Source organism: Gavialis gangeticus, unplaced genomic scaffold (genome assembly GCF_001723915.1).
Source record: "Gavialis gangeticus isolate Ggan-Ray unplaced genomic scaffold, GavGan_comp1, whole genome shotgun sequence".
Taxonomy (NCBI): Eukaryota; Metazoa; Chordata; order Crocodylia; family Gavialidae; genus Gavialis; species Gavialis gangeticus.
In genome coordinates, this window is record NW_017729003.1 from 22,866,636 (window position 1) to 22,878,395 (window position 11,760).

Below are 11,760 nucleotides of genomic sequence, written 5' to 3' on the forward strand. Positions count from 1 at the left end.
CTTCACAGCACCCTGCCACACTGGCGTATCCGTGCCCAGCTGGTTGTCCAGCCTGCCCGTCCTTGATTGAACTGGGTTCTGCCCAGGTTGGTGCACCCATTCGTCCCTCAGGTTTCTCTTTGTTTTGTTTTGTGGTTTGTTTGTTTGTTTTTTGGGGAGTGGGAGCTTGGAGGTGGGGGGAAGTGCATGGGGGATTTTGGTTGATTTCTGTGTGCTGCTAAAGAAGCTTTGCTTTCCATGATGGTTTTATGGAGAACATTGTGACCTGTCACCTACTAGATTCACCTAATGTGAAAATTGATTCTAACCATGGAAAAATAACACTGCAGGAATGCATGTATTTTTGCTGCCTGCTGGAGGTAATGCTGAAATATAGTTATACTTCCTCTGCTGGAGGTAGTGCTAAAATAGTTTCAGCTATGTTTTTTCTTATTGTAAATGTGATAATCACAGTGTAGGGACAAAACTGGCAGTTGTAGTCTGTGCTGCCCATAAAAGGAAGCTCTCCACAGGCAAAGTCCTGTGCCCATGTAAGTCATTTTAGACTAAACCATGAACACAATAAGGGGCTGATCTTCAGTTGGTATGAATGAGCACAGACATCCATCAATCTATGCCAGATTACCACAACTCAGGACTTGGCCCTATTTTTAAAAGACATTTCTTATTATCTGGTGGAAAATTCCTTCCAGGCTCCTAAAAGTTAAAAAATTAAAAAAATTAAAATTAAAAAAATCCATTACTTCTTTCCTAAGGAATTTAAAACATCACATCAAACAAATAGCCACTGTTTATACCGTACCTAAACAAAAGCAACGTTTTATGTTGCACAGATTCAGATCAAACACAAAATAAGGTCTTTCGTCTGAAAAAATAAATTTGAATTTATCAGGAAAAAACTTACGTGACAGGATTTTTAAAGCCTTTTTCACACTGGCATTTGTTCAAATCAGCATGTATTTTGTCTCTTGTTTTCCTTTTAACTGCTCTAGTCTAGTCTCCATCACGTACAGCAAGCTGGTAAAAGAGACAAAGTGGTATTTCAGAATATTTCATTATGGACTTATATTAGGAAAATTCGTTTTGATGAAAAACTTTAAATATTTTGGCTAGTGATTCATACTTATCCCAGTTTGGATATGGGGTTCAGAGTTGCAGCTAAACATCTGAGGGAAAAGTTGTAGTCCTGGAGCAAGGAAAATGTTTCGTTTTGTTATCTCTGCTTAAATCTGTCCATGAAAGCTTAGCTGAAATGTTAGAGATGAGTCCAAGTTTTAATAAAGACTAAACTCTCCCAAAGTTCACCGGCATTTGTGTTTGGGCTCTTCCTATCATTGTACAGACAGGATGAGTTATTGCTTGCTACTTCCTGAATATTTAGGGTGTTTAGATCTGAGATTCCAATTTGCACCCATCTCTGAGGTCCAAGTTCAATTAATAATATATTATTAATTGCATATCATCAGTTAATCAGAACTGAGGATGCTCCTTCCTGGACTGAATATCAAGGTTGTGTAGTTGATCATTTCTAATGGGAAGGACCACAGGCTGGATTAAGGAGACATTTCAGTGAGTTATATCTGAGGATGGGCTAAATCCTGTAGTCCTTTCTTTGGCAAAATTTCACTGATGAGTGAAGTGTTCTGCTATGTCTTTTTAACTGGGTTAGGAAGCTACTGTCAAATTATACACACCTGTGTATGTCATTTAACTTACCTATAGACATTTCATGAAGTGTGCTTAGTTCCACATTTCCCTCATTGAAAAATGTCCTACAACTTGCATGCAGCAAGACACTTATTACTTTTTCAGTTGTTGTAACATGTTCTCTGACAGTAGCTTAGGTTTTGAAATACAGTCATTACAAACACACATTTTATTTTCAGTAGTGCATTGTTACTTGACTGTATGCAAACATCTTAGGAAAGTCCATGTTGAAGAGACTTAATGGAGAGTTGGGTGACAAGCAGCATATTTTACCAGACTTTCAGACAAAATATCTACCCCCATTTCTATTGCCTATTACAACTACCCTGCCAAGCAGATAGTTGAACTGTGTTATTAGTGTTAACTTGCCTTCATTGAATATTCACATATTACTACGTATCTTGTAAAACCAACTACTGCTCATAATTAATTTTAGAGTGCATATGACCATGTAAATCCTTTATATCACGGAGCAAGATCAAGTCAGCTGAAGCACATGATTCTTGCATGGTTCTGCTTTTAGCTTTAGCTAAGGTAAAATTCAATAAATGGAAATAAAATTGTGTTTAAAAACCTCTGAAGGCAATCTCCTCTGCTGGTGTAAAACTAATTGACACCAGCTGACAGCCTGGCCCTTCATTTAAAAGTTGCCTAGAAAACTATTCATAAATGAAGGCAGAGGTGTTTTATGCATACTGTGGTCTTAGAAGCACAGAACAAAAACCCGTAGGCTAAACTAGCAGGTTCTATAAAACAAAACTAGCTGTTGTGGACAATCAGTAAGGCTTGTGATGCTGATTATTGAGACTAATATAGTTTAACATATTGACACACAACCACTATCTCTCTAGCACATACTATTACATTAAATCTTTCTGATAATTATTTTTTGTGTGAAATTGTTTACAGAGGCTTTTGAATGTGAGTTTAAGTAACTTTTTTTTTGGAAGAAGTATCTTGCTGGACATCTTTGAAGTTAGAAGAATTTAACTGTTCAGATGTTTCATGAAAAGCTTTCAGTTCAGATAGTATTTTCAGCCTGGCTGCCTACCAGAAAATAAATACCCTTCCATTTTTCATGGAACCATAAGAGTCTGATATTTGTTCTCCTCTTTTCTGTTGTGGTCATTAGTATTTAGATACCACAGTGACATCTTGTGGTCAAGAACAAAACAAAAACAGAAACGTTCATGACAATGGCTAAGAATATAGTTTTAGTCACTTTTTATAGCACCTACTGTTCAACATTTATTAGTTACAGCTTGATAGTTGTCCAAAATAGCCTTTCCTTTTCCTGTTGCTTTTATTTTCATTGCATTTTCCCGCCAAAGGGGCAGGGGTGAGAAAGAAATAAAATCCATTAATAAATCAGTTAACCTAGTGAAACTACAAATAAGATATTTCTGGAAAGCAATCAGAAATCACATTTTCAAAGTCTATGTCATCTGTGTTCATTTTATACTACCATTAGAGATCATGATTTATTTTTCAGACAGCCTTTAAGGAAGAATTCCCCCACAAATCTTGCTTTCTTTATGCAAAGCATCTAATGTTTTAAGCTTTCTCAGCCATCTACTGATTTTCCTAAATGCATTCTGTTGTACTTGCCTATTGTTTCTTTAATCCTCTTTCCTATTTGGGAGGGATGCTGAGCACTGTGATTACTCCAGAAATTCAGAATTGTAGGTACTCAGTATATCTTAAGATAAAGCCCTAGACTAGATGAGAATTCATGAATGCTGTAATCCCTGGTCCTCAAATTGCAGTTTTAAAAGTAGACTGAGCAGATGTAACAGATTTTGAGTCAATGTAGAAGGAATCCAAGAACCTCTTCCTATGTAGTTAAAACACAGGCAAGTGTCATAGATAATCAGTTTTTCACATTCAGACTCTGATAAAAAAATACTAATTTATCCTTACTACACAGATGTGAAGAGAGTAAACCCCTCTCCCACCACTTTTCAAAAAAAGGGATTGAAAATAAGCAAACCAGGCTTAGCAACTTGTTCAAAATCTCACAGCAAAATAACAGCAGAGCCAAGAGAAGAAATTGCTTTCTTACCACAGTGATGGTTACTTGATGAAAATAGGCTGCAGAGGCACACCCCTAGCACACAGAGTTGGTAGTATTCTTTCACTCTCTTGTTTGCACAAATCAAAGGAGCAAAGAATTGTAAAGGTGGGAGTAGTTTCAAGTGTAGCTACCTTGCAACAATAGCGTCCATTGTTAAAAGCATGAGATGGGAGTTGCCTTAAACTAGGTTAAACATGCTGTAGTTTCCACAGGTGTCTGAAGATCTACTAGGTTACAGCACTCAACCATTCATAGTCTGATTCATTAAGATAGCTGTTATGAGAGAAATTGACCCTTGGTCTCTACCCCCACCACTCCTATGTGCCACAAATTGTCTGAGTGTATTTTGAAGCTGAGAAATTTTATGAGTCAGTGAGGTGTTCTCACACTCAGTCAAAGTGTTCGTCTAAAGGTCCCCCCCCCCCCCCGACTTTTTCAGGCTCTGATGGAAAGACCATACACAAATAATTGGACCATACACAAATAATTACAATGCTATCCTTTTAGGCTTCAAAAGCCAATAACAAGGCTTGAAGCCATTCCTCCTGACAACTGCAGCAGTGACACTGATTAGGTTAATAGATTCATGATAAGGAATAAAGGGACAAATCAATCGCCTTGGAAGAGGGAGGAAAAAAGCAGCAGCCCACATGAGATGGGCCTTACTTATTACAGGGCACCAAAACTGTTTTGAAACTAAAATAACTCTTTAATAACCCAAATTGGGCAGTGGTCCATTCTTTGAATTCAACATTCCTTTTGTTATGCAAAGAATCAAAAGAAGGTTGGGTCTACATCCCCATTTACGCAGATGGAAAACAAGACCCTCAATGGAAAACATTTGCTAAGTTCAAACCGTGCAAGTGTTTCTCCAACAAGAAGCTAACTGAGAAACTGGTAACGGGGAAAACTCCCTATATCACACTGAGTTAAAGTGAAGTAAATAACTTTTTTAAAGGCTTTTAATGAAATGGATGAGGGATCCAGCAAGTAAATAACCCACTAGAACAAAGGCCTACAATACTTTCAGTAAAAAATTAGTTAGCTCATCTCTCTGAAGTCCTTAGAAGACAATGGCAATTCCTTTCTTATTGTTGACTTATATGATCTTAGTATTAGGCCTTAAGAGTTGGCTAGATTTTCAAGTAATATTCTTGGGAAAGATCAGTGATTCCAAAAAAGCATCATGACTGTCTCACAGTGTTAGTAGTTGGCTAAAACCAAGTGAGCCAACCCCCCTGTTCTCATCAAGACTTGCTTTGATTATGTTATAAAGCACAATCAACACAGATTGTGCCTAACACTTCAAACATTTCAATATATTTTTACTGAATGGACTGGTGGACCACAACAAGATCATAGGAAAGTAGGATCACAAGGTTATCTAGTCCAACCCCCTGCTCAGGGCATGATCATCTCTGACTAAATAAACCATCCCAGCCACCTGCTCTTTAAAATTTGAAAGGATGGAGATTCTACAATTTCTCTAGGTAGCTGGTTCCAATGCTTGACAACCCTCATGGTCAGAAAGTTTCACTTAATCACTATCCTAAGTTTCCTCTGATGCAGCTTGAAGCCAGTGTTCTTAGTCCTGTCCCTTACAGCCACAAAGGAAAGCCCAATTGTCCTTCAGTTTTTTGAAGACTTATCAAATTCTTCCTCAGTCTTGTTTACTCCAGACTAAATACCCCTAACCCTTTCAATCTTTCCTCATAAATCTTGTTTCCCAGGCCCCTAACCAGTTTTGTTGTTCTGTACTGGCCTTTCTAATCTGACCCAAAACTGGACGCAGTTCTCCAAGTAAGGCCTCACCTGTTTGACGCCTGGTACACCAGATGAGGCCTCAACAGAGAAGAATCACTTCTCTTGATTTGAAAGTGATACTTTTGTTAATAAAACTCAGTATGCTGATGGCTTTTTTGCAACAAGAGCACATATAAGCTGCTGGCTTATTTTTATATTGCAGTAAATTGGCACAGGCTTTTCAGGAAGAAGATACAGCAACAAGCTGTTTTACAACTGATAAGCCATCAACCTGCTAAGGAATCTCTTCATCCTGAAAGTACCACCATTAAACATTGTTGCTCCACTGCATAAGCAAAACAATGAGATGTAAACACAAGGTTTTACAGGGATTGCTAGCGATACTGATACAATCATAAGAAGGCTAGTGAGAGTTGTTGGTAAGTTTTTAATCATTTACTGGAGATGATCGCCATAGAGCCCATTTCACAGTCTTTTTCCTTTGAGCAGAAAGGGACTTTGGTTATGTAATAATAATTTATTGATTCTTAAATTGCTGCTTAGTAGTTGCAAAATCCAGACAGCTCCAGTTTTGCAAATTGGATAGTTTTCTTCTAGGTAGTGGTAGGACTTCTCCATTCACTGTCCTCAAGCATTTGCATCACCGATGGATCCTGTGTCCATACCCCTCTTGCCCTTTTCCTGCAATACAACTTAACAGAATAGATTAGCCAGGGTGGAGCAATGCTGCGGCTAACGTGGTGCTTATCTCAACATTACATCATGAGAACTGGGGGTTGTGTGGCTGAAGAGGAGGAGATGATGTCCAAATAGCATTTTTCAGTTCAATAGTCTCTCCGAATATTTTCAGGTTTCAAGTGAAGGAAGTTCTTAGACCATTAGAAAAATTCACTTATGCGCTGGAGACAAATCCATACAAAAAAGTGAAGGGCCAGATTTAAACCTGATATAACATCAATGGAATTACAGCTGAGGCATATTTGACATTATGGTTTTAATAAAGTGTATTTCCCATTTACCACTAGACCCATTGACTTGTCCCATAGCTATTACAGTAATTTAGTTAATACATTGAAATAAGAACCTGACTTGTACATGAGGGACATTTTCCAAGTTTTATTTTTAGGAACTATGTAGCATTGTTCATAATTTCTTTTTAATCATTAACCTACATCCCCTTGTCACACATCACTTTCCTAACCTTCTTCCCTCCAGCATTAACTATCCACTCTGTAAAATGGCAGGTAATGAAGTACAGCTGCTCTCTCATTTTCCTCTAAATAAAATGATTTTTCCACTGAACTCAGTCTTGCCACATGCAGTACACATGCTTCCCTTTTCTGTTTAAGTTCACTTCATCATGTGGTTCAGAATCAGAATACTCCTTTCTTAAATTGTTCTATAAATTAGCTGTATTGGGTTCACAAAAGCTGGAACCCAATATAGCTAATTGTACAGGAACAATGTTTATACCGCACCTAGGAGAATGGGACCACATCTTGAGTGAAGGCCTCAAGTGATATGATAAATACAAGTAAGAGACTGACCATAGTACCAGAAAGGAAAAGTGACCATTTGGGGTACTTTTACACATGCTCTAGGGCTGGGGTGTGGTGTGACTCTGAGAGCCACTCTAATTAAAGCACCACTGTGTCTCATGTATCAGTGTCCCTGTGCTTAAAAATGACAGCAGGGGCACTTGAACTAAAGCTCACATGAGCTTTAGATAAAGTGCTCTCGCCACCATTTTTAAGTGTGGGGATGCTGGTATGTGAGATGCAGGAGGCTGCATGGCAATTCCCATGCTCCAGCAGACTTGATTAATCAAGCAGACAGCAGATTAAATGAGTCTGCTCCAATGTACTGGAATTCCACCGCCCTTCTTTTACCAGAACTTTGTTACTGAAAGACCCAATAAAACAGGTTAGTTCACAAGGCAACAGAGGAGTCAGCTACCGCTTGGTGAGCTTCATCAGAGAAATACAGGGAGCCTGAGATGTAATAGAGACACTGTTTCAGAGACAAAAAATGCGTTGCTTAGACTGTTAGATAAACAGCGAGTGTCAAGCTAAAGAAATCCCACGTGGTAACGGGTTATAGTGTGTCGTTCAGGTAAGCTGAAAAAACTTGGGGCCCTGCTACAGCATTCAAATTAAAGCTGGCTAGAAACCAGCTAGAGTTGTTACATATTTTCAAGCACTAACTTTATAGCTGGCTGATTCTTTTTATAGCTGGATAGACCTTTTTTATCATGTGATAATTACTTTGCACATGTGGCTGGTCTAAATTTATTGTGCAATTAACCAGTTCAGTTGTGTGATAGGTTGCAAGTGCAGAATAATTATCTAGATTTATTGTGTGATTAACCTATTAATTGCATAATATATGTAATGTTTAGCAGGGGCCTCATTCCCTATGCTCATGCCTACTTGTGCTCAGTCTCTCCTGGATTTGTGGTTTCATAATCTTTCTGGGCACTCTGCACTTGGAGCAGTCTCTCACTTGCCCATCAACATCCTCTTAAATTCTTCTTAAAACTCACTTCTAGGATCCCTTCCTTGTTTCAACATAAACAAGGAAGGAAAGTTATATCAGGGAATAAAACACCAGACCCAGACTCAAAAGGGAAAAAAACTCTCCTTTTTGAATTTTCCACCTGTTTCTTCCTCCTTTCCTCCCTCCTTCCTCCCACAAAAAGCACCCACTTCAGGCAAGTGTTAAACATTGTGATTTTCTGCAGATTTTTCTTTCCTGGAACTGTTGACTTATTTCCCTTCCCTTGTATTTCTTGTCTTAGTACAGCAAGCTCCATAGGGCAGGGAAAAGGACTTGTGGTATGGTGGTTTCAGTAGTATCAGTTCATGATGTGTGGCATAAGAATGAGCTAGTGAGAAAACTACCTCCTTTCTAAAAGGTGCAGAAAAATCAGTGGAGAAAGCAACCATAAACTAGATGACTTGAGACAACTTTATAAGGTTGTGCTACAACATCTGAAGATAGAAAATTCAAGTAGAGGGAAGAGTTCGCATTGCCAAAAATTTTGTAAGAAAGCGAGGCAGGGACACATTAGTAAAATGAGAGGACACTTTGGCTTTACCTAGCTTGCTCACAGGCAGGATGTTTCCATACTCTTCATCTATAAAAGGACAACTTGCTCATTGCCCATGAAACTATACCATTAGTAGAAGTGCTACCAATAGAAAAATGCCTTTCAGACTGATATTTGCACTAGCACATATGAAGGTAAAGATTTCTCTGAACTGTTCTAAACAGGGACATTTGGCATTGGGGGAACAGTGGCAATTAACACTGCCACAATTCCCTTCCTGCCAGATTTCCAATCTTCATGCAGCTGAATAGAGCCCATGGACTGGATACAGCCTGCAGACCAAGCTGGCACTGCTCATTTGGTCTGTAGGGCAAACAAGTTTGTCACCACTGCTCTAGAAAATTAATCCAATGGATGAGTACCAGAAGTGTTTAAAGTTTCCTCTCTTCCCTGCAAAGCTTTATTCTGCAAAGGAATCAGTGTGACTTTGTAAGAAGCAATAGCGATGTTTTGACCTCACTAAAACAGATGATAAAAATCTGATGAGCAAGAAAAATACAGCCATTATTCTTCCAGATAAGGATCCAAAGGCAGGCTGAGTATTTTGAAAAAAAACTGAATTCCTGTTCTCACATTTTTCCCTCACTGCATACAGAACTCTGTTTTGAAAATTTAGCAACTAAACAGCAAGCAGCAAGGTAAAAAGGATACTTGCTGACTCCTGCCCTCATAGATTCAAACTTTTTCCAGCCATGAGGTTTCTTTTCAATTAAGTGGAAGACAGATGGGTTTAGACTACTGCTGTGGTTAGTACAAACAGTAGATTTCTACAAGAGAAAAGTGAAGTCATGACAATTGATAAGCTTTCATTTATTAGGCACCTTAAAAGCATGGGTGTCAATAACAACATTTTGGATATTGGAACTTTTGCAAGTTGATGGCTTCTGTAAAAGAAAGCAAATAATTGGCACTTTATCTCCATTTTGCCCTCTTTATTTAGTAGAAAAATGTATTGATTTTTAAATGCACTGACTTGGTTCACTTCCGAAAAAGAGATACTAAAGTTCTATTTTAGGTAACCTTTCCCTACCTAAGGCAAAAAATGAACTCCCCATGAAACACCAATACTGGTTATTGCTTACCAAGGCCATTTCCACCAACTAATTTAGTATAGTGGGGGAAAAAAAGCTGGCAGAAGTCTGAAAAGCACTGTGACACACTCAGTTGACAAAAACAATTCTGTATTGCACATACAGCCCCTATTGTATACCAGTAGCATCATATTATAGATGATACCTTTGCTCTTAACAGACCAAATCTGGATAAGGGAGGTACCAGGCACGTGCAGTTTCAACTGATTATTAAAAGTTGGAGATGCCAAAGCCTTAGAATTTACCCCTAAAATACCATCTGGTTCTTTTTTCAAACTGTGCAACTGTTTTATGAGAGGTGTTACCTCTCAGCTCCATGTTCTTGGGGATGACATTTTGATATACACCCCCACTTCAGAAATGAACAGAGAAATCACTATGGAGGTGCTGACTATAGTACAGGAAACTGGATTTAAGGTGAATAGAGAAAAGGCTTAGTTAGTGCAGCAACAAGTGAAATACCTGGGTGTATGTCTTGGAGAGGATGGGAGGACTCCAGATCAGCAAAGGGGAGAGACAGTAGGAAAGCTACCTGCTCCCACAGACACACACTCTTTGCGAGCTCTTTTGGGAACTTTTAACTTCTCCAGAGAGTTCATTGAAATGTTCTCTGACAAAGCTAAGCCTCTGTACAAATTATTAAAGAAAAACAGGATTTAGGAATGGGGAGCAGAACAACAAACTGCCCTGGCTACCTTGAAACAAGATTTAGCTTGTGCAGCAAAGGAACACTCTTTGACTCGCACCTGGGATGGTCCTTGCTTTATTGTAAATTGAGCCAGCCCCAGTGTTTATCAGGTTGAAATCCTGAATGGAAAAGGTAGAAAACTTTGCAGAAAATGGTTTCATTCTTCACAGCTCAAAGAATGGAAGGGTAAACCACCGGATCCTCAAGGAATAGGGTAAACAGTCTTCTCTATCCTGCCGGCCACCCTTCTTGGCTAGCAGGAAGGAACGGCTTTAAGCCGTTGGAAAATACGCATCGGATAGGCTTGTCAGTGCCTACCCCGATGTTGAGGCAGGAAAAGGCCAGAGAAGTGCTCAGTTTGTTATGGCCACCCTCTTGTAGATCAATGCTCCACTTTTACCCTGCAATGTGATCCCAGCTTCTCCCAGTATATACGGGGAGAGTGTGGGAGTTTATTTTTCTTTTCTCTGTCCCCTCACAGGTCTCCAAACATGAACCCTGATGTCCCGTAGGTGCACCAAAACACTGCTGTATCTGGAATCTGATGTCCAGACTCTATTCATGGATTTTATGGAAATGGAAACAACCCCCTGGCCCTACAGCGTTGCTACCAGTTTTATGCTGCTAACCTCGCCCCATGCTGCCCCTGGCAAAGCTTTGCCAGTTGCACACTGGAAAGCCACTCCAGTTTTGTTATGGAACCAAGGCTATCCCCAGCTCCAGTCTATTCTTCTGCAAGCCATCGTGGACTCAAGAGGAACCTGTACCATAAGTGATTGGATTGCACCAGTAGGAGCAGGAGTCTTTTTAATTGATGCTGCAAATATAGAAGTTCTTGCTAATAAACTGTCATATGCCACTGAAAATATGGGGAAAATGGGAACTCCATTAACCGCATCTTTAAAAATGTTAAGTGAGGAACAGCAGCTAATAAGTAAGGTATTTCCTGGGTGGGAAAGACTCATAGAAGGGGATGAAAAGTTAATGGTCTCCAAAATAATGTATCATTGGCTTTAGCATGTGAGCAAGCTCAGGCTCTCACCCAAAATGTAATCATGGGAATGATTCGGCAAGCCATGATGGGACAAATTCCCATGGAAGCAATCAACCTGATTCAGCCCCATGTAACAGAGGAAGAATTAGTCCTCCAGCCCTGGTGGAAATTAGTTAATGCTTCGTACAATCGCCACCAGCAAAGCTTGCAGTTATTCCTTACAACTGTGGCAGGCAAGGAAATTAGAACAATCCCCCCAGTAGTCCCATTAGGATTACAAATTGATGATAGCTCAGTGATGTACTCCAGGGATCATAACACTTGGGCCTGGCA

General features: G+C 39.4%; 1 protein-coding gene across 1 annotated transcript in view; it reads right to left on the reverse strand.

Moving 5' to 3' along the window:
- Positions 1–6,047: 6,047 nt before the first annotated feature.
- Positions 6,048–11,760, reverse strand: part of CDK1 (cyclin dependent kinase 1) — a 28,687-nt gene continuing 22,974 nt past the window's right edge. Inside the window, exon 9 of the transcript XR_002095735.1 lies at positions 6,048–6,226. The gene's annotated coding sequence lies outside the window, so the exon portion shown is untranslated. The remainder of the gene's footprint in view (positions 6,227–11,760) is intronic.